We start from the raw sequence: 22,159 nt of genomic DNA, 5'->3' as shown, positions 1-22,159 counted from the left end.
AGGAACATTTTATACATATCTACATCCCTATTTTATATTTAATTTTTGAAACAGGCTTGATAGATTGCCAAGAGTTTCACTACATTGCTTAGGTTGTCCTTAAACCTGCAGTCCTCCTGTCTTAGTCTCCTAAGTATTGGGATTACAGTCGTGTGCCACCATGCCAGCTAGAACTTAATGTTCTTTGAACAAATAAATATATCCTGAGTTTGAGATTCCTTATGACAACAGGCTCTGGATTAAGAATATAGGATATATTTAATTTGAGGGTCCCAAATGTCTTTTTTCTTGGTTGTCGTTGATGCAAAGCTTTTATTTTCTTTGAGTAAAATAGAATATAAAATATTCTTTTGTTTAATATGTAAAACTGAATTTAAAATAAAGTCATAAGGCGGGCATAGTGGCACATGCTTGTAATCCCAGCATTTGAAAAGCTGAGACAGGAGGATCATGGTTTGGGGACAGCCTCAGCTACTTAGTGAGGCCCGCTGCAATTCAGTGAGACCCTGTTTCAAGATAAAGAATAAAAGGTCTTGATTAACGAGGGTCTACACCTGAACATGTGTAAAAGTATGAATAAGTCATGGTTAACCTGGACAGCCATTGGTGGGAGGGAGGAAAGGAAAATGGGGGCGGGGGGGAGGGCATCAAATATAGTGTAAATGTATACTATTTACGTTCAATTAAAAAAAAATAAGAAAAAAAATAGGGCTAGGGGTGTTGCTTGAAGGTAGAATGCCCCTGGGTTCCATCCCCAGACCCGCACAATAAATAATAAATAAATAAAGTCATAGAGATGATGCCTTTTTAGTACATATTTACTAATTATTAGAAAAGATAAAAAGGCAAGCCATTTTGACTACCGGGAGATTAACCGGTTATGAAAAAATATTAATGTTCCTGCTGAACAATAACCTAATGATGTGCGTGGGGGGGTACTGGAGATGGACCCCAAAGGCATTCTACCTCCAAGGTACATACCCAGCCCTATTTTTTATTCTTTAATTTGAAACAGGGCCTCTCTAAGAGTTGCAAATAGCCTCACTAAGTAGCTGAGGCTATCCGTGAACCACAATCCTTCTGCCTCACAGCCTCCTAAATGCTGGAATTATAAGCGTGCGTCACCATGCCCAGCTTCTAAAGACTTTTTTAGGAGTACCAGGGATTGAGCCAAGGAACATTCTACCTTTGAGCTACGCCCTCAGTCCATTTTTTTTTTAATTTTCAAAAATGGGTCTCACTAAGTTGCCTAGGATGTTGCAAAGTTGCTGAGGCTGGTCTCGAGCTTAAGAATCTTTGTTTCAGCCTCCCAAGTAATAGGGACTACAGGCATGTGCCATTGCACCCAGACCAATCTAAGGATTTTAGATTTCTATTTAATCTTAAAATCAGTTAGACCTGGTTTAATGAGTGAGTCTGAGATTTTCTTAGCCATTGATACTGGGTTTGAAGGATTATATTTCCTCATTCTTAAATAGTGAATTGAATTCAACCTTTAATATTTTCAGAATATCATATCATCATTTGTTGATGTCTTGAAACAATCATAGTTCAGTCCTAGAAATGAAAAAAGCCTATTTTTTAACAAAAGGATAAAACTCTTATCTAACCTCTGTTGTTGTTTAAATGTAGCAAGATTTCCATGTGCTACATAAACATTATATACTCACCTACAGTTGCTAATTCCTCCTCATCTGTTGAGCATCCTAACCTTTTGTTTTATCTCCTTTATTGGATCTTCTCAAACATCCTCCCTTTATAATTTTTTAGCATATCTCTCTGGTGGCTCTACTTGGAAGACTGTACTGTAATTACCTCATTGCATGTTTTCCTGCTATATTTTGAGTTCCTGGAGATAACTCTGTTGGCTTTCTTCATTTTATCCAGAGAGCTATACTATGGACATTTGATAATATGTGAACAAAAAAGTTTGTTGCCTAAAATAGTTTTACAGAACAGGAAGATCTCACATCATGGATGAAGTTAGAAAATAAATCACCATTCAAATGAGTCAAAGAGAAGAATTCTCAACAAAATTTGTAGGCATGTAGATTTTGGTAACGGCATTAATGTAGAAGACAAAATAATTTCTCTTTTATATCTATTAGCAAGATATTAATGAAAGAAAGTCTTTAAGTCACCTTTAATCTGTGTCAACGGAGCCATTAAAGAATTCTGACTTCAGTTCTTTGAAACCCTACAAGAGCTGTGAAGAAAATCTAAAGTGGTCCATCCCGCTGGGCGTGGTGGCGCACGCTTGTAATCCCCACGCTTGGGAGGCGGAGACAGGAGGATCGCACAGGTTCAAAGCCAGTCACTCTGGCTTAAGAGACCCTGTTTCTAAATTTAAAAAAAAAGTATAAAAAAATGGGCCTGGGAGTGTAGCCCGGAAGTAGAAGGGTTTCTAGGAACCCCAGTACCACAAAATAATAATAATAATAATAATAATAATAATAATAATAATAAAGTGGTCCATCCCAGAGCCAAAGGATCTGAAGGAAGAAAATGAGGTAGGATAAGGATAGGTAAGTTGTTTTGAGAAATATAATTAATTCACAAATGAAGAAGACAAAGTAGCTCTTTAAGGCCCACTGCTTTTAGTGTCATAAATTATTTCTCATGGTAAACAGCAATTTCTCTCTTCAGTAGTCACCAAGACCAAAATTGGAACAACATAACCTTGATAACAGAAAAGGAAATTCCCACATAGCTATGGGTCATCTTCAAGAATTATGCAGTATGTGGTGGCACACATATGTAATCCCTGTACTAGGGAGGCTGAGATAGGAGTATTACAGGTTTAAGACTCAGCAATTTAGTGAAACTCTCATAACCTAACGAGACTCTGTTACAAAACAAAAAATAAAAATGGGCTGGGGGTATAGCTTGGAGGTAGAATGCCCCCAGTCTCTAGTACCTCCCCACCTCACACAAATGCAGTGCAGCTGGGTATGGTGACTCACACTTGTAATCCTAATACTTGGGAGGCTAAGACAGAAGGATTGAAGGTTCATAACCAGCCTCAGCAATTTATTGAGGCCCTCTGCACTTAGTGACCCTGTTTCAAAATAAAACCCTCTTTTATTTTTTTATATTTATTTTTATTTTTTTGGTGCTGTGGATTGAACTTAGAGACATTCTATCTCCGAACTACATCTCCAGTCCTATTTTATTCTTTATTTTGAAACAGGGTCTCACTAAGTTTCCGAGGGCCTCACAAGTTGCTGAGGCTGGCTGCGTACACCAATCTTCCTGTCTCAGCCTCCCAAGTACTGGGATTACAGGCTTGCACCACCGCACCTGGCTCTAAAACTGTTTTAAAAATAAACCCTGTTTCAAAATAAAAATTAAACAGTCCCAGGGCTGTGTTAGATACTGTTGTTGAGAAACAATATTAGGGGAAAGTGTTTACAACTGTTATTGGAGGACATGTTTTTATTTTAATTGAATGTTTATGTACACTTAGCCTAGAGTTCCATGTAGCTTTCTCCTCATTTCCTAGAACAATCATTTTCATCTCTTTTAGCTACTTCTTTGGGAATTTACCTCTATTTATTTCATTAAATAACATACTATTTCCTGATTCTTTTTCTGTTTTAAGTATCTGTGTACTCCCCACAGTAAAAGACGAGGGTTTAGTTCTCATACATCCCTCTACCCTACCACCTACAAACATACCCCTTGTGTCTGCTCCCTTACCATCCATCTTATTAATGCAGTATCTCAAATGTTCCATTAGATCATCACTCAATATTTACATTATTATGACTATGTAAGTGCTATTTATGGCTCAACCAAGTAGTATGCTATGACACCTTTTCATTTTCTGCATAACTTTTAATTTTTGTTAAAAATTTATTCTTTTTAAAACTAATATACAGTAAAGTTGGCTTTATTTTGGTGTACTTTCTGTCACTTTTAAGGAAGTGTAAATTTCTATAATCATCATCACAGTCAGTGCAAAATAATTCCCTTGTGCTACCTTTGTATACTCACTCTTGTTTTATTCTTTTTAGGACTATCTTTTAAGTGGAATTGTATAACAGATAACCTTTAAAACTAGCATCTTTCATTCAGTGCAGTACCTTTGAGGTTCTTCCAAGTTGTTGCATGTAGCAATAGTTTAGATCAAAGCTTTCAGCTGCTGAGTGGTATTTTATTACATGGTCATACCACATTTGGACATGTCTTTGCCCACTGATAAAACAGTAGGGTTGTTTTTAGTTTTGGATGACTATGGACAGAGCTGCTTCAAGTATTTGTGTAACAGTTTTTGTTTTTGTGTAAACATAAGCTTGCTTTACTTACTTACTTACTTACTTACTTACTTACTTACTTACTTACTCACTTACTTACTTACTTATTGTGGTACTGAGGGTGAAACCCAGGGGCTTTTCTACCCCTGGGCTATACTCCCAGACCTATTTTCTATTTTATTTGGAAACAAGGTCTCAATACATTGCTGAGAGCCTCACTCAGTAGCTGAGGCTGGCTTGGAACCTGTGCAATATTCCTGTCTCAGCCTCCCAAACCCAGGGATTACAAGTGTGCACCACCACACCCAGCTTGTCGTTATTAATTAATTAATTTATTTAGTGGTGCTGGGTAAAAAGCACCACTAAAAAAATAAAAAATAAATAAATAAAATAAATTTAAAAAAAGCCCAGAGGCTTTTTACCTTCAGGCTACACTCCCAGACCTATTTTCAATTTTATTTGGAAACAGGGTCTCACTGAGTTGCTGAGAGCCTCACTAAGTAGCTGAGGCTGGTTTCAAACCCCTTGTGGTCCTCCTGTCTCAGCCTCCCAAGCGCGGGGATTACAAGCGTGTGCCACCACGCCCGGCTATGATTCATATTTAATAAGACAAAAATATTCTCACAATCCTTTGAGAGAGATCTATTTAGTAATTAATAGATGACATTTTATAAGAGAGTGAAGAATAAAACTTTGAAATGCCTGTATATTTTTACTCTTTGTTTTGACCAGGATAGCCAATCTGTTAGTCTTTTTACCTACCTTGTCCCCAGATTGTGGGTTTTGTTTGTGTTTGAATATCCCAAAGCATCAAATTGAATAGATTATTTGAAAAAGAGAAAATATGTTTCTATATGTGGGGAGGAAAAGAAGAAAGAAATCCACAAAAAATATGTGGCTGCTCTGTGGTTTACAAGTAAATTACACTTTAATGTCAAAAGATGGCTTGACCTACACTTTGAACATTACTGGTATGAAGGAGCTATCAGCACTAATGGAGGTCTCCATGAAATGTTGACTGAGAAGTGAGAGCCTAACATGTGTGATAAGGAATGGTATGAGAAAGTAGAAGGCAATCCTAGTTTAGGGATGGAAGAAGGGACTGGCTTTAATAACCACTCAGATGTCAACTGCATCTTCCATCCCCAAGATTCCCAGTGGTATTTAAAAAATGGGCTACTATAGCAGCAGCCTTTTCCCTCTGAACCTCACACATCTGAGATGTTAGTTGACCATGTCAAAGTCTTTATCTAGTCTAGGATCTTAGAATTATAGAATTTCAATCTAGGAAGGTCCTTAGATGAAGAAAAATGAAACCTAGAAAGACATGCCTGGAGTCACACAGTGTGAATTTCCATGTCTGCTGACCTCTAGCTTAGCACCCTTCCTATAGAAAAATATCACAGCTCCCACTCATGTGCTTTAAATGATACAGATTTGGTAAGTCCAAACCAATGGTGGTTTCTTGTTGTTGTTATATATTTTTTGTAATACTAGGAATTGAACACCGAGGCATTCTGCTTCTAAGCTACATCCCCAGCCCTGTTTAAGATTATTTTGAAACAAGTTCTTAGTAAGTTGCATAGAGTCTCACTAAGTTGCTTAGGCTGGTCTTTAACCTTTTAGTCTCCTGTCTCAGGCTCCCAAGTACTAGGATTACAGGTGTGTGTCACCATGCCTGGATACACTGGTGGTTTTGATAGCTAGACAGATCTCTTGGTGGAAAAAGGGACTGATTTGCAAAAATCGTGTGGGGTTTTTTTGTACTGGGGATTAAACCCCATGGCATTCTACCTATGAGATACACCCCCAGCCCTTTTTATTTTGTTTTGAAACAGGGTCTCGATAAGTTGATAAGAGCCCTGGTAGGTTGTTGAGGCTTTCCTGAAACCTGAAATCCTATCTCATCCTCCCAACTAATAAGATTATAGGTACATCCCTATAATCTTATTACATGCCTGGGTAGATCTTGTGTTCTTGAATATGGTTAATTTAAATAAGGTCGAGTCAGTGCTACAACTAAAGAATCTGAAAAGGGGTATTATAAGGAACAAGAAACCGGTATCTTTTTTGGTGGGAGTAGGGTACTGGGGATTAAATTCAAGGACATTCTACCTCTGAGCTACACCTAAAGCCCTTTTTATTTTTTGTTTTAAAACAGGCTCTTGCTAAGTTACTGAAGCTGCTCTCAAACCTGCCACCCTCCTGTCTCAGCCTCCCAAGTACTAGGATTACAGATGTGCACCATTGGGCCCAGCTCGAAATCAACTTCTTATACAGAAATCTTCCTGAAGCTTCCTATTAATATTTATACTATATAACAAGGTTTTCCTAACCTGTTTTTATATCTTCTCAGAATGAATCTCATATACAGTGTCATGGATGGTATTCACTCTATGCCTTATTCATAATTTGTAGGAGCTAGCACTAAGATGTTAAAAATACTTTATTTCCAATTGGGTAAGGACTAAATGAGTGATATGTGCATGTATGCCTCTACCATGTTGTACCCCATTAAAATATATGACTACAATGCACCAATAAAAATTTTAAAAATACTTTTATTTCCTTTATATCATTTGAGCTTGACCATTTCCAAGATATCAACCAAAGTATATAGCTACATCGCCCACCTTTGTCTTGTGTACTTTGAATTTAACCTAACAAAATGTCATTTGTCTTATTTAGTCAGTCACCAGTCAGCCTAGCACATTTTATATATCATTGGCCCACTGGAACCAGAATCTTTTAAACACTGATGTTTTAACCATGTGCTCAGAAAATGTTAACTGCTTAATCAAGGGTTTCTATAATATTTAGTATCATAATTGACTTATATGCCACTTTTGATGTACAATTGAGCATTTGGCCATAGATCAAAACTAAGCAGAAAATTTATTCACATTTAATTTTTTGTAATAACAATAATTTTTATGAATTACTTTTTCACAGTACTGGGGATTGAACTCAGGGGCATTCTACTTACAAGCAACACCCCAACCCTATTTTTTATTCTTTATTTTGAAACAGAGTTTCACTAAACTTCTAAAGGCCTCACAAAGTAGCTGAGGCTGGCCATAAACCAGCAATCCTCCTGTCTTAGCCTCACAGGTACTGGGATTGTGAGCATGTGCCACTATGCCCGGCTAAGAATTACTTTTAAAAAGATTTTTCTTGGGTGTAAACTTTGTTTTATGTTTGTTAAAATATTTTTAAATTATGAAAAAATTGGTATAAGAAACATGTTTACTTGATTAGTGCAATTTAGGTAAGTGATAAGGAAACCAAATTTGTGACTATCTCTTTTCTCAGCTTTTAGTACAGAACTGATTGGAAGCTTTTGTATCAAGAAATGATGTTTAGTATAACCTTTTTTTTGGTACGCTATAGTTATACATCTTAATGGGGTGCAGGATGGTAGAGGCAAACATGCATACATCTCTCATTTAGCCCTTCCCCGATTCCCACCCCATTCCCTCCCTCCTCCCTCATTCTCATGTTTGGCTTACTGATTGACTTTGATATGTTTGTGACTGTATATCATGTATGTTAGGGTATTTCCTGCTTTCCCCCTCCCATCACCCCCAGTTAGGTCACCTTATTTGCTCACGTATGGTTTCTCTTTCTTCATTTAGAATTCCTCCTATGACCCATTTCCTCCCTAGCTTCCACCTATTAGGGAGAGCATCTGATTTTTACTTTTTGCAACTAACTATTCTCACTTAGAATAATGTTTTCAGTTACATCCATTTCCCTGCAAATGACATAATTTTGTTCTTCTTTATGGTTGAGTAAAAATTTCATTCTTTAGATATCCCAAAGTTTTGTAATTCATTCATCTGTTGGTAGACATCTTGGCTGGTCCCATAGTTTTATTTATTTATTTATTTATTTATTTATTTATTTATTTATTTTCAATCACTTTTTTTATCTTATTTTTTTAATTGGTGCACTGTATTCATACATCATAGTAGGATACATACTTTTGTAGACATACATGCACACTTTTCCCAGTCAGCCTCCACCCAATCCCCACCCTATTCTCTCCCTATCCCTCCCTCCCATGCTTGGCTTAGTAGTTGACATCTAGTATTATGGCAATTTATCTAAAATTAAAAATGATAATCTCACATAACAGTTTCATTTGTCTGATACCAAGCTTTTGATGACTTAAAGATAACATTTCAATATTTCTTTTTGCTTTCTTTCTTACCAGAGAATATTTTTTTCTATTTTTTAGGTGAAACTATCATATATTTATATATTTATTTTCAGAAAAAAATCTATCCTAATATGGAATATGGACTCTAGGTACCCAAAACGATCTTGAAAAAGAACAAAGCTAGAAGATATATATTTTCTGATTTCAAACCATATAAAGCTACAATAATTGAAACAGTGTAGTACTATTCTAAAGGCAGATATAACCATTGGAGTTAAATAAAAGCCTAGAGCTAAATTCTTCCCTATATTGTCAAGTTACTTTTGACAAGCTTTCCACGAACATTTGGTGGTAGAAATATTAATCTTTTAACTAAATATTGTTAAAAAATAATAATTACATGGAAAAGAATAAAATTGGACACTTACCTAATCCCATATACAAATATACAAATATTAACTCAAAATAGATAATAGACCTAAATATAAATCTTAAGACTATAAACTTTTAGGAGAAAATCTGGGTCATTAAACCTCACAACATTGAAATTGGCAGTGATTTCTTGGTTATGATTTCAATGGCACAGGCAACAGAGGAGTATACAAACTCCCTAAAAAATAAAAAAAATATTGTATATCCAAAGACAATGTAAGCAGAGTTAACAGTTACTAATAGAATGGGATAAAATATTTCCAAATGCTCTATCTGAAGGTATATTAATATTCCAACTAGAAATCCTAAAAATTAACAACAATAAAGGCAAACAATACCATTTAGCGATAGGTAAAAGACTAACATAAGTAATGAATCTCCACAGATAACCAATCTTAGTTGACTGTTGGATGGAAACTTTTGTTTCTCTGGTTCTGGTGTGTGTTACTTATTTCTTCTTTGTAGTTAATTTCTTTGAGTATTTTCTCTAGTGCTGGTTTTGAAGACATAAATTCCTTCAGTTTCTGTTTGTCATGGAAGCTTCTTATTTCTCCATCTAATTTGATAGAAAGTTTTGCTGGGTAGGAAATTTTTGGCTGGAAGTTAAGTTTTCTTTCAGAGTTTGGAATATGTTACTCCAAGCCATTCTGGCTCTCATGACTTGGTTTGGGAAGTCTGAAGTGATTCTAATTGGTTTGCCTCTGAATGTCACTTGGCCCTTTGCTTTTGTTGCCTTTAAGATTCTCTGCTTGGCTTCCACATTGGTCATTTTGACAATTATGTGGCGTGGGGATCCTCTTCTCTGATCCTGTCTAAAGGGAGTTCTATAAGTTTCCAGGACCTGTGTATCAACCTCTTGCTCTATGTTTGGAAAATTTTCTGCTATTACTTCCTTGAAGAGATTGTTGATCTCTTTGGTTTCACTTTCTTTTCCCTCCTCTATTCCAATTATTCTTAGGTTAGCTCTCTTAAAATGGGCCCATATTTCTTCAATATCAGATTCCTGCTGTCGGATATTTTTTCCTAGATTAGAAACTATGCGTTCATTTTTGGAATGATCATCTTCTAGGAGCGAGATTCTGTTCTCCATGTGGTCTAATCGGTTGTTTGTGCTTTGAATTGAGGCCTTTACTTCATTAATTGCATCCTTTATCTCTTTTTGGCTCTCTCTGAGTTCTTTTCGAAAGTCCTCTATTATTTCTACAGTTATTTTCCTAATTTGATCTTCTAGAAATCTCTGATTTTCTGTTTTATCGGGTTCTGATGTTGTGGGGTTGTGGGCATTCATTGCTCCAGTATTATTCCTCTTTCCCATGATTTCGGAAGTTTGTGCCTTCTCTGGGTTCTTCCCTTGGGTCACTATGACTTCACTTAAGGTGTTCTGGATCTCGAGTCAGTAGTATCTCAGACCCCTCTACTCCTTTACTGGGTTTTATCACAGTGTCTCCGACCCAGAGAGTCGATATAGACTGCTTTAGACTGTGGGGGGTGCCAGGTTGCACGTTCTCCTATGGTGTGATATCTCTGCCACCGCCCCTCCCGACTGGGTCAAGTCCCAGGGAGTACAGTACTGGGATTTCTCCTCTGTGGCCCGCAATTTGACTCACTGTTCTTGAGTACGCAGATGTAGCTGTACTGGATTCGATGAATTCTCTGCTGCTGCCGCTGGTGGCAATATGGCGCCGCTGCTACGCCCTTGGCCGTGAGGCTGGCGTATTTCTTCTTGGTTTTGATTTTCACTCTGAATCCCTGCGGCGTGTGCTGAGCTCAGAACCGGGAGCTTTAGATTTTACCTGCGGCGAGAAATCCCGCCTGGCTGTTCCACAGCGGCTCACCTCGGCTTGCTGTAGCCGTCTGGTGAATTTGCCGCTGCCGCCAGCAGTATGGCGCTGCTGCTGTGGCCTCGGGCGTGAGGCTGGTGTATCTCCTCTGTGGCTCTGAGCTCTGTTCTCAGTCCGCTTTCTCTCTGGAGCCTGGTGATTTTTTTGTTTCTCTGGTGATGGTGTTTTCTGGCTATGAAAGGCGCTGATTTTGTGGTAATGGAGATTGGTTGTTAGCGGGGCTCTTAAGCCCCGCTTTTCTCGGTCGCCATCTTCCCGGAAGTCCCGGTAATAGCTAAATCAGATTTTTTCATACATTTATTGGACATTTGAATTTCTTCTTTTGTGAAGTGTCTATTTAGTTCACTTGCTCATTTTTGATTGGGTTATTTGTTTTCTTAGCAGTGAGTTTCTTGAGTTCTCTGTATATTCTAGATATCATTCCTCTATCAGGAGTAGTCAGCAAAATTTTTCCCCATTCTGTTGGCTCTCTGTTGAAGTTCTTGAAATTTTCCTTTGTTTAATGCAACTTCATGTATTGATCCTCCTTTTATTTTTTTGTGCCTTTGTGGTCTTGTTGAGAAAGTTTTTACCTGTGCCTATGTGTTGAAGTGTTGAACCTATGCCCTTTTCAAGGAGCTGCAAGGTCTCTGGTCTGATTTCCAAGTCTTTTTTTTTTTTCTGTGGTTCTGGGGATGGAACATAGGGGCCTTCTCCCTTTGGGCTATACCCCCAGACCCATTTTTTTTTTTTGCGGGTTTGGGATAGAACCCAGGGGCATTCGACCTCCAAGCTACACCCCCTGCCCTATTTTTTATTCTTTATTTTGAAAACGAGTCTCACTGAGTTGCAAAGGGCCTCACTAAGTAGCTGAGGCTGTCCTCCAACCGCGATCCTCTGGTCTCAGCCTCCCAAATGCTGGGATTACAAGCGTGTGCCACCATGCCCGGCTCTCAGACCTAATTTTATATTTTATTTGAAAACAAGGTCTCACTTAGTTGCTGAGAGCCTCACTAAGCTGCTGAGGCTGGCTTTGAACTTGCGAACCTCCTGTCTCAGCCTCCCAAGAACTGGGATTACAAGCATATACCACTATACCTGGTTTGATTTACAAGTCTTTGATCCATCTTGAATTGACCCCTGTCCAGGTTGAGAAAGTAGGGTTTATATCCATTTTCTGCATACTATTAACCAGTTTTGCTTTTGGTTAACCACCAATTGTTGAAGAGGTTATCTTTTTTCCAGCATATGTTTTTGGCCCACTTTGTCAAAAATCAGTTGGCTCTAAGTGTGCAGATTTGTTTCTGAGCTATTCTGCTCCATTGGTCTATATGTCTCTATTACTATGCTTTTAAACCATGCTGTTTTTATTACTATGACTTTGTAGTGTAGTTTGAAGTCAGGTCTTGTGATGCCTCTTCCATGGTTCTTGTTGCTGAGAACTACCTTGGCTGTGCTCGTTTTTTTTTTTTTTTTTTTTTTTGTTCCAAATGAATTGAAGGACTGATTTTTCTATGTTTGTGAGCAATGACCCTGGTACTTTAATGGGTATTGCTTTGAATCTATAGATTACTTTAGAAAGAATGGCCATTTTGATATTTATTTTGCCTATCCAATCTCATAAGTTCTTCGATTTCTCTTTTCAGTGGTGTATCATTTTCCTTATAGAGGTTTTTTTTTTTATCTCCTTGATTTGATTTATTTCTGAGTATTTTATTTTTTGTGTGATATCCTGAGTGCAAATGTTTTCTGGATTTCTTTTTCAGTGGATTTATGGTTGGCATACAGGAAAGCTTCTGATTTTCTAAGATTGATTTTGTATCCAGACATTTTGCTGAATTTGTTGATCAGTTCTATAGCTTTTTGGTTGAGTTTGTTCGGTCTTTTAAGTATAGTGCCATGTTATCTGCAAATAGGGATAGTTTTAGTTCTTTTCCTATTTGTACTCCTTCTCTTCCCTTATTATTCTGGCTAGAGTCTCAAGTACTATATTGAAAAGAAGTGGTGATAATGGACATCCTTGTCTTATTCCTGTTTTTACTGGTAGCTTAATCTTTAAAAGTTTTAAGCATCTTGTTTAATTGATGTAATATTCATGAAGTCAGAATTTGTTTTGTCCAAAATGTCTAGGTGTTTCATTGTCATTAGTTTTTATGTTGATTCTATAGTGATGAAAATTTTACTTGAATATGTGATTCAAATAACTTAGTTGAGTAACATATAAAATTTGTGTAGTTGGAGAATAGACTTGACATTTGTCTTAATCATTTGTCTTAATTTTTCTAATGACTTCTTCATTTTCAGAGAAAGCCTTTGCAAACCTTTCTATGCTATAGATAAATAATTTTATTCCATGAACTTGAAAACACATTTATGTTTGGAGCCACTTCAAAACTTCCTGACAACTGTGTTACAAAGATTTGTTTTAGCAATATGTCAGGCCCTTCTTTCTCAGCCATCATCTGAGTTTTAAAATTTCCTTGTCATTATACTACACACCAAATACCAAACCCAAGTCCACGGTAGAGCTATAATTTAGCACTCTTTATTTTATTTTATTCCACATTCAGAGCCTTTGCTATAGTCCAACTTTTCCAAGTGTTTCTTACATTCCAAAACTTTTCCTTAAGCCATCATCTCACTGGACTATAAGTAGAAGTCAAAGACTGAGCTCTGTTCATTTATTACTAAAAAAAAATTACTTCTTGACAAGCATTTCTTACTCTGCAGCAATCATTAGTATGTTACACTAAAGGCCAAATCAGTTGTAGCAAACATTAAATAATTATATTAGTAAATATGTATTGTCTGGGGATAAATTCTTAATGGCCTTCATCTCCAGGCCTGCCCACATATGGAGTTTCTGGCATAGCTCCAATGCCAGGGGAAGACACATAGCCCCCAACTGTCAGATTTCTACCTAGCATCATCTGTGGGTAGTCACAGCCAAAAGTCCCCCTCCAAAGTAGGCATCCTCTAGCAGTGTGGACCTTGGTCATACCCCTATGTTGTGCCGAACTTGGCAGGCTGTGGACTCAGATTATGACACAGTTTGGTCATATCAGTAGCCACAGATGTCACATAAGGAGCCTGGGGTTGGTCTATCAATAATGACTCTCCCCAAAGATAGGCAGATTCCTGTCATTTCTGAACCACAGGTCAGTAATTGTGAATGTGGCATCTAGGTCTAACTCTGGCCTCAGGGAGAGGACTGTGGGGACAGACGAGTCTTTCTAGGTACTCTACTGTTATTTTTTGAAACATGCCAGTGGCATATTGGAAACAAACCTGATCTTGGATTGCCTTTTAGTACTGAAATAATGACAACAAACAAAAATCAGACTCCTGGCAAAGCTAAACCTGGGCACCATTCATTGCCAAAATAGTGGAAGTTACTATGGGTTCAGAGAAAATAAATCAGCTTTCCTAGAATTTCTGGAAAGATGGGCACAAACAAAGCCAAAGACTGTGATAAATACATAATGCTCCAATATCTAGATGATGTTGCATACCATCAAGCACCAAGAGCTTTCAGGAAACCTTGACATCACCTAATATTCAGAATAAGGTGTTAAAAATCAAGAAGTAGGAGGACTCTTAAGGAATTTTAAACAGCTATTTAAAAGAAACTCAGTTGCCGGGTGTGTGGCACAAGCTTGTAATCCCTGCACTTGGGAGGCGGAGACAGGAGGATCGCGCTGGTTCAAAACCAGCCTCTCTGGCCTAAGAGACCCTGTTTCCAAATTTAAAAAAAAAATAGGCCTGGGAGTGTAACCCGGAAATAGAAGGGTTTCCAGGAACCCCAGTACCACCAGAAAAAAAAAACTGAAAAAAAGAAACTCAGTGGTCTTGAAAAAACACAGAAAAATGTTTCAGTACTCTAACAGAGGAAAAAAATAAAGATATGGAAGCAATTTTAAAAAGTCAAACTCTTGAGCTGAAAAATATACTCATTGAAATTAAAAACATAAAAAATGAAGAAAGCTTATAAAAACTTTGGGACAGTATTTTAAAAGAGTAAATATACAAATTATTAGAATTTAAGAAGAACTTGCAAATTCCAAAATTACTCAAAGAAATAATAAAATGTCCCAAACCTAGAGAAGGATACAAATATTCAGACACAGTAAAGGTCAAAGGTCACCATACAAATTTAACAATCAAGTCTACCCCAAAATATATTCAAGGTCTTGAAGGTGAAAGATAAAAATTCTCAAGGCTGCAAGAGAAAATAAACAACATATAGGCCTACGCCAATTCACATGACAAAAGACTTCTCAGCAAATTTTTTTAACATGCTGGGGATTTAATTCAGAGTATCACAAATGATAGGCAAGTGCTCTACCACTGAGCTATACCTCCAGGCATCAACAGAAATCTTACAGGCATCAGACTTTGACAGTATTGAAGTGTGTGTGTGTGGGAGGGTAAATCAACTAAGAACACTGTACCAAGCAAAGCAATCATTTAGAAATGAAAAAGAAAGAGCCGGGCGTGGTGGCGCATGCTTGTAATCCCTGCGCTTGGGAGACTGAGACAGGAGGATCACACAGGTTCGAAGACAGCCTCAGCTGGTTTAAAAGACCCTGTTTCCAAATAAAATATAAAATATGTCTGAGAGTATAGCCCGGAGGTAGAAGGCCCCTTGGTTCCATCCCCAGTACCACCAAAAAAAAAAAAAAAAAAAAGAAGAAAGCTAGGCGTGGCCACGGCTCACTCTTGTAATCCCAGCATTTGGGAGGCTGAGACAGGAGGATCTGGGTTTGCGAACAGCTTCAGTACTTAGTGAGGCCCTTTGCAACTCAGTGAGACCCTGTTTCAAAATATAGAGTAAAAAATAGGGCTGGGGGTGTAGCTCGGAGGTAGACTGTTCTGGGTTTCATCCCTACTACCACAGTAAAATAAAATAAAAATAATAGTAACATTAAATGTTAATAAATAGGCTACATAGAATGGAACATCAATAATTCAAAATTTTGGGAAGAATAGAAGACAAGTGGAGAAATTTTTCTTAGCGTATTTTCTTTTATTTTGCAGTACTGGGGATGGAACCCAGGGACATTCTTCCTCTGAGCTACACCCCCAGCCGTATTTTTTATTCTTTATTTTTAAACAGGGTCTCAATGAATTGCAAAGGGTCTTACTAAGTAGTAGCTGAGGCTGTCCGTGAACTGTGATCCTCCTGTCTCAGCCTACCAAATGCTGGGACTACAAGCATGCACCACTATACCCAGCTCTTAGCATATTTTCTCTTGCTCTTTTTCTTTTTTTATGACCATGTTAAGTTGCCATCATTTCAAAATAGCTTGTTATAATCAAAAGATCTTTTTATGCCTCTTGGTAACCACAAAACAGAAATCTAGAATTGATATACCTAAAGTAATCAGCAAGCACACAAAACAATGCTAGAGTAAGTCACATAATTATACTACTGGAATAAATCACTTTTCAAAGATTGAATAAGAGGGAGAAAGAAACTATAGGAAAATTAGAAAACAAGTTTTATAATGGCTGTAGTAAGACCTTATTTATCAATTATCTAGATGTAAATGGACTAAATTTTCCAATTAAAAGATAAAGAGTAGCCAGGTGTGGTGGTACACACTTGTAATCCCAGTACTTGGGAGGCTGAGGTAGGAGGATCCCAGGTTTGCAGCCAGCTGCAGCAACTTAGTGAGACCCTATTTCAAAATAAAAATATAAATAGGGCTAGGGGTGTAGCTCAGAGGTAGAAAGCACCTGGTTTCAATCTCTAGTAACCCACACACACAAAAAGAAAAGAACAGAGTGATTCAATGGATTAAAAAATAAAACTCCACTGTATGTTACTTACAATAAACTCACTTCACCTCTGAGGACACATATAGACAAAAAGTAAAGAGATAGAATAAGCTATTCCATACAGATGGACTCCAAAAGAAAGCAGGAATACCCATAGTTATACCAGATAATTTAAATCAAAACTCTATAAAAACACAAGAAAAGTCATTCTATAACAATAAGGGGGTTGAATCAGCAAGGAAAAAAAAGAAATTCTAAATATGTGTATTGCTACTATCTGAGCATTCAAATATTTTGCAAAGCAAATATTAGTAGACCTAACAAGAGAGAGATAGACTCCAATACAATAATAGTTGGGGACTTACCCTACTTTAAGCAATGGACAAATCATCAAGACAGAAAATCAATAAATAGTGAAGTTAAATGTACCTGAGACCAAAAGGACCTAATAGACATCTACAGAACATTTTATCTAACAGCTGCTGAATATATATTTTTTTCTTATCTACGTATGGAACATTCCCCAAGATAGATCATATGACAGGTCACACAATAAGTCTCAACAAATATTTATTTATTTACTTATTTACCTACTTATGGTACTGAGGATTGAACCCAAGGGCATTCTACCTTCAGCTATACCCCAGCCCTATTTTATTCTTTATTTTGAAACAGGGTCTCACTAAGTTGCAGAGGGCCTCACAAGTTGCTGAGGCTAGCCGCAAACCCACAATTCTCCTGCCTTAGCTTCCCAAGTACTGATATTACAAGCGTGCACCAATACTCCTGGTTTCTCAACAAGTTTTTAAAAATTGAAATCATACTGAAAATCTTTTCTGACCATATAATATAGCAAGAATCAATAACAAGGAAACCTTGGGAAAACATACAAGTACGTGGAAATTAAACAACTTACTTTTGTCTTTTTTGTTTTTGTTTGTGCAGTACTGGGAATTGAACGCAGTAAGAGTCTACCTCTGAGCTACAAACTCAGCTCTATTTTTATTCTTTATTTTGAAACTGGGTCTCACTAAGCTGCAGGGGCCCTCACTAAGTAGCTGAGGTTGACTATGAACTGTGATCCTCTTATCTCAACTTCCCAAGTACTAGGATTACAAGCCCAGCTTCACAATTTACTTTTGAATAACCAATGTGTCAAGAAAGAAAACAGGAAGAAAATTTAAAAATTTATTAAAACAAAGAAAAAGGGAGACTCACCTTCCCAAAACCTATGGGAAACAGCAAAAATAGCACTAAAAGGGAAGTTTACAGCAACCATTGCCAATATAAAAAGATAGAATTCAAACAACCTATTACTGTATCTCATGGAATTAAAACAAAGTAGCCGGGCGTGGTGGCGCATGCTTGTAATCCCTGTAATCCCCGTGCTTGGGAGGCGGAGACAGGAGGATCACGCACATTTGAAGCCCAGCTGGCTTAGGAGACCCTGTTTCCAAACAAAAAAGTATAAAAATAGGTATTGGGAGTGTATTCCGAAGGTAGGAGGGTTTCCAGGAACCCCAGTACCACCAAAAAATAAAATAAAACAACAAAGTTAACCCAAAATTAGTAGGAGGAAATAAATAATAAAGATCAGAACAGAAATAGAGACTGAACAATATGAAAGATCAATAAAAACAAATTTTTGGTTCTTTGAAAAGAAACAAAATATATAAACCCTTAGCAGGACTTAAAAAAGGAGTGAGAAGGATCTAAGCAAAGTCATAGATAAAAGATTCATCACAACTGACACCACAGAAATACAAAATACCATGAGAGGTTAGAACAAGTATATGCAAACAAATTTGATCACCTCTAAGAAATTGGCAGATTCCTAGACACATACTTAATATTTAATTTATTCCTAAACAGAATGATAAAAACTAACATGATTGAATTTAAAAAGCCAAGGACCAGGTGGTTTCACTGCAAAATTCTACTGACCATTTAAAGAACTGACATTGATTTTCCTTAAGTTATTCCAAAAATTGTAGAGGAAATAATTATTCCAAACACATGCTGTGAGGTCAGAATTATTCTAATATCAAAATTATATAAGGAAACACAGGAAAGAAAAGGAAGGTATATTGAAGAGGGCATAGGGCCAATGCTTTAGCATATAGGCACAGATTAAAACTTCCTCTATAAGACCCCAAAGGACCAATAAATTAAAAGAAATATTAATACATAATATTCCATTAAACCAAAGATCTCTGTACAACAAAGGAAACTATCAAGAATGGGAGATTTTTATTTAACTGGAGATTGAACCCAGGGGCATTCTATCTCTGAGCTACACCCCAGTGCTATTTTTTATTCTTTATTTTGAAACAGGGTCTCTCTGAGTTGCAGAGGACCTCACTAAGTAGCTGAGGTTGGTTGCAAATCCCTGATCCTCCTTGTCTCAGTCTCCCAAGTACAAGTGCGCACCACTACACCCAACAGTAAGAGGACTAATATCTAGAATATACAGAGAACTCAAGAATCTCACTGCTAAGAAAACAACCCAATCAAAAATGGTCAACTTAACTAAATAGACTCTTCACAAAAGAAGAAATTAAAATGGCCAATAAATGTATGAAAAATGTTTAACATCACTAGCAATCAGAAATACAAATCAAAACTACCTTGAGATTTTACCTAACCCCAATGAGAATGGCAATCACTCAAAACACAAACAACAACAAATGCTGGCAAGGATGTGGAGAAGTGGGAACTCTAAGACATTGTTGGTGGGATTGCAAATTAGTGCAACCACTTTGGAAAACAGTATCCTCAGAAGAATAGGAAGGAACCTACCATATGATCCAGCAATACCACTTCTGGGTATCTACCCAAAAGAATGGAAACCAAACTAATATATGTGTATCTATGTTTATAGCTGCACAATTCAAAATTGCCAAATTTTGGAACCAATCAAGATGTCCATCAACAAATAAATGGATTGATAAAACTATGGGATATGTACACAATGGGATTTTGTGTATCATAAAGAAAACCATAAAGAAACAAAATTATGTCATTTGCAGGGAAATGGATGTAACTGGAGAATATAATGCTAAATGAGATAAGCCAATCACAAAAAGTGAAAAGTCAGGTATTGTTCCTATTATGCGGAAGCTAGGGATAATATGGGACATAGGAGGGACTCTAGACGAAGAAGAAGAAACCATAAATGAGCAAATAAGGCAATCTAACTGAGCGGGGAGGGGAAACATATCAAAGTCTATCACTAAGCCAAACTCAAGAAGGAGAGAAGGGGGAGAGAATGAAAGAAAGGAAGGAATAAAAGTACTACAGGCCAATATCTTTGATGAACACAGACACGAAAATCCTCAACAGAATACTAGGAAATAGAATTCAACAGTAGATTAAAAAAATTATTTGCCATGTTCAAGTGGACTTCATCTCAGGGATGCAAGAATGGTTTGAACGCCGGATGTGGTGGCACACACTTGTAATCCCAGTATTCGGGAGGCTGAGACCAGAGGATCATGGTTGCGGACAGCCTCAGCTACTTAGGCCCTTTGCAACTTAGTGAGACCCTGTTTCACAAATAAAGAATAAGAAATAGGGCTGGGGGTGTAGCTCGGAGGTCAAATGCCTCTGGGTTCCATCCCCAGTACTGCAAAAAAAAAAAAAAAAAGGAATGGTTTGATATATGCAAATCAGTAAACATATACCACCTCAACAAAATATAGAACCAAAACCATATTATCTCAATTATGACAGAGAAGACATTCAATAAAATTCAATTTCATTTCATGATAATTCTAAACAAATTAGGTATAGAAGGAATGTACCTCAACATAAAAAGGCCATTTATAATAAGCCAACATCTAACATTATACTGAAAAGGGGAAAGCTGAAAGCCTTCTTAAGATCTAAGGAAAAAGATAATGATGCCCACTTTTGCCACTTTTATTCAACATAGTTTTGGAAGTCCTAGTCAAGCAATTAAGACAAGAAAAAATCAGAAAAGAAGAAATCTAATTGTCATTGTTCACAAACAGCATGATATTATACTTGGAAAAATCAATTGCAAAAAATGCCCAAATAATTCAAAAAATGCCAGTAGATCTAAACATTCCTCAATTTCCATCTAGAAACTGTTAGAACTAATACATTCAGCAAATATTTACAAAATTAACCTGTAAAAATCAGTAGCACTACTATATACCTATAGTGAACGATCTGAAAAGGAAATCAAGAAAACAATTCTATTTACAATAATTGCAAAGTAAATATCTAGGAATAAAGATAACCAAAAAGGTGGAAGATCTCTATGATTAAAAAGTATACACAACAGCCAGGCATGGTGGCACAGGCTTGTAATCTCAGCATTTTGGAGGCTGAGACAGGAGGATGGCAGTTCGAGGACAGCTTCAGCTACTTAGTGAGGTCCTCCACAACTTAGTGAGACCCTATTTCAAAATAAAGAATAAAAAATAGGGCAGGGAGTATAGTTTGGAGGTAGAATGCCCCTGGGTTCTATCCCCAGTACCGCAAAAAAATGCTATTCATTACATAATTAGGAAAAAATAATGATCAATTTTATATTGAACTACAAATAGCCAAAGACATCTTGAACAAAAAGAACAAAGCAGGAGGTATCATACTTCCTGACTTCAAAACATACTACAAAGCAGTGGTAATCAAAACAGCATGGCATTGACATAAACACACACGTATCAATAAAACAGAATAGAGTTCCAAGAAATAAACCTACACATCTAAAGCCACCTGACTTTCAACAAAGGTGATAAGAACAGGCATTGGAGAAAGGAATTTTTTAAATAATCAGAGTTGAGAAAATTACATATTCATATGCAGTAGAATGATACCACACTCCTGGCTCTCATCATTTTCAAAAAATAAACTCAAAATGGATTAAATAAATGTAAGACCTGACACCATGAAACTACTAGAAAAAAACATAAGGAAATGCTTTGGGACATTGGAATGGGCAAAGGTTCTATGGGCAAGACCCTAAAAGCACAGAAAACAAGAGCAAAAATACACAAACAGGATACATCAAACTATAAAGTTTCTGCATGGCAAAAGAAAAAAAGTGCAGAGACACAACCTACAAAATGGGAGAACAAATTTGCAAACTATACATCTGACAAAGAGTTGTTACCCAGAATTTATTAACTTGGAAAAATCAATTGCAAAAAATGCCCAAATAACTCAAAAAATGACAGTAGATTTAAACATTTCTCAAGAGAAGACATACAAGTGCCCAAAGGTATGTGGAAAATGTTTAGCATCATTAGTTATCAGGGAAATGCAAATTAAAGTCACATTGAGATATCACCCCAGTAAAGAAGACTAATATCAAAAGACGAAAGATAACAACTGCTGGAGAAGATATGGAGAAAAGGAAACCCTTGCACACCATTGGTGTAAATGTAAATTAGTACAACCATTATGAAAATTAGTATGAATGGTCCTCAAAAAAATAAAGAACGAGAAGGAAGGCAGGCAGGCAGGCAGGCAAGCTGGGCATGGTCGTGCATGCTTGTAATTCCAGTACTCTGGAGGATGAAACAGGAGGGTTGCAGATTCATGGTCAGCCTCAGTTACTTAGTGATGCCTTCTGCAACTTAATGAGACCATGTTTCAAAATAAAGAATAAAAAATAGGATTGGAGTCTAGTTCGGTGTGTGTGTGTGTGTGTGTGTGTGTGTGTGTGTTTCACTGAGGAT

General features: G+C 37.0%; 1 pseudogene across 1 annotated transcript in view; it reads left to right on the top strand.

Annotated features, from left to right (window-relative positions):
- LOC308278907 (tudor domain-containing protein 5-like) overlaps nucleotides 1-22,159 on the top strand; it is an 81,856-nt pseudogene that overhangs the window by 37,355 nt on the left and 22,342 nt on the right. Inside the window, exons 15-17 of the transcript in view lie at nucleotides 2,109-2,224; nucleotides 3,622-3,718; nucleotides 5,631-5,696. The product of the transcript in view is annotated as a tudor domain-containing protein 5-like (transcript). The remainder of the gene's footprint in view (nucleotides 1-2,108; nucleotides 2,225-3,621; nucleotides 3,719-5,630; nucleotides 5,697-22,159) is intronic.

This window comes from Muscardinus avellanarius (genome assembly GCF_963383645.1).
Source record: "Muscardinus avellanarius genome assembly, chromosome: X".
NCBI lineage: Eukaryota > Metazoa > Chordata > Mammalia > Rodentia > Gliridae > Muscardinus > Muscardinus avellanarius.
This window is presented reverse-complemented; position numbering and strand designations above follow the sequence as displayed.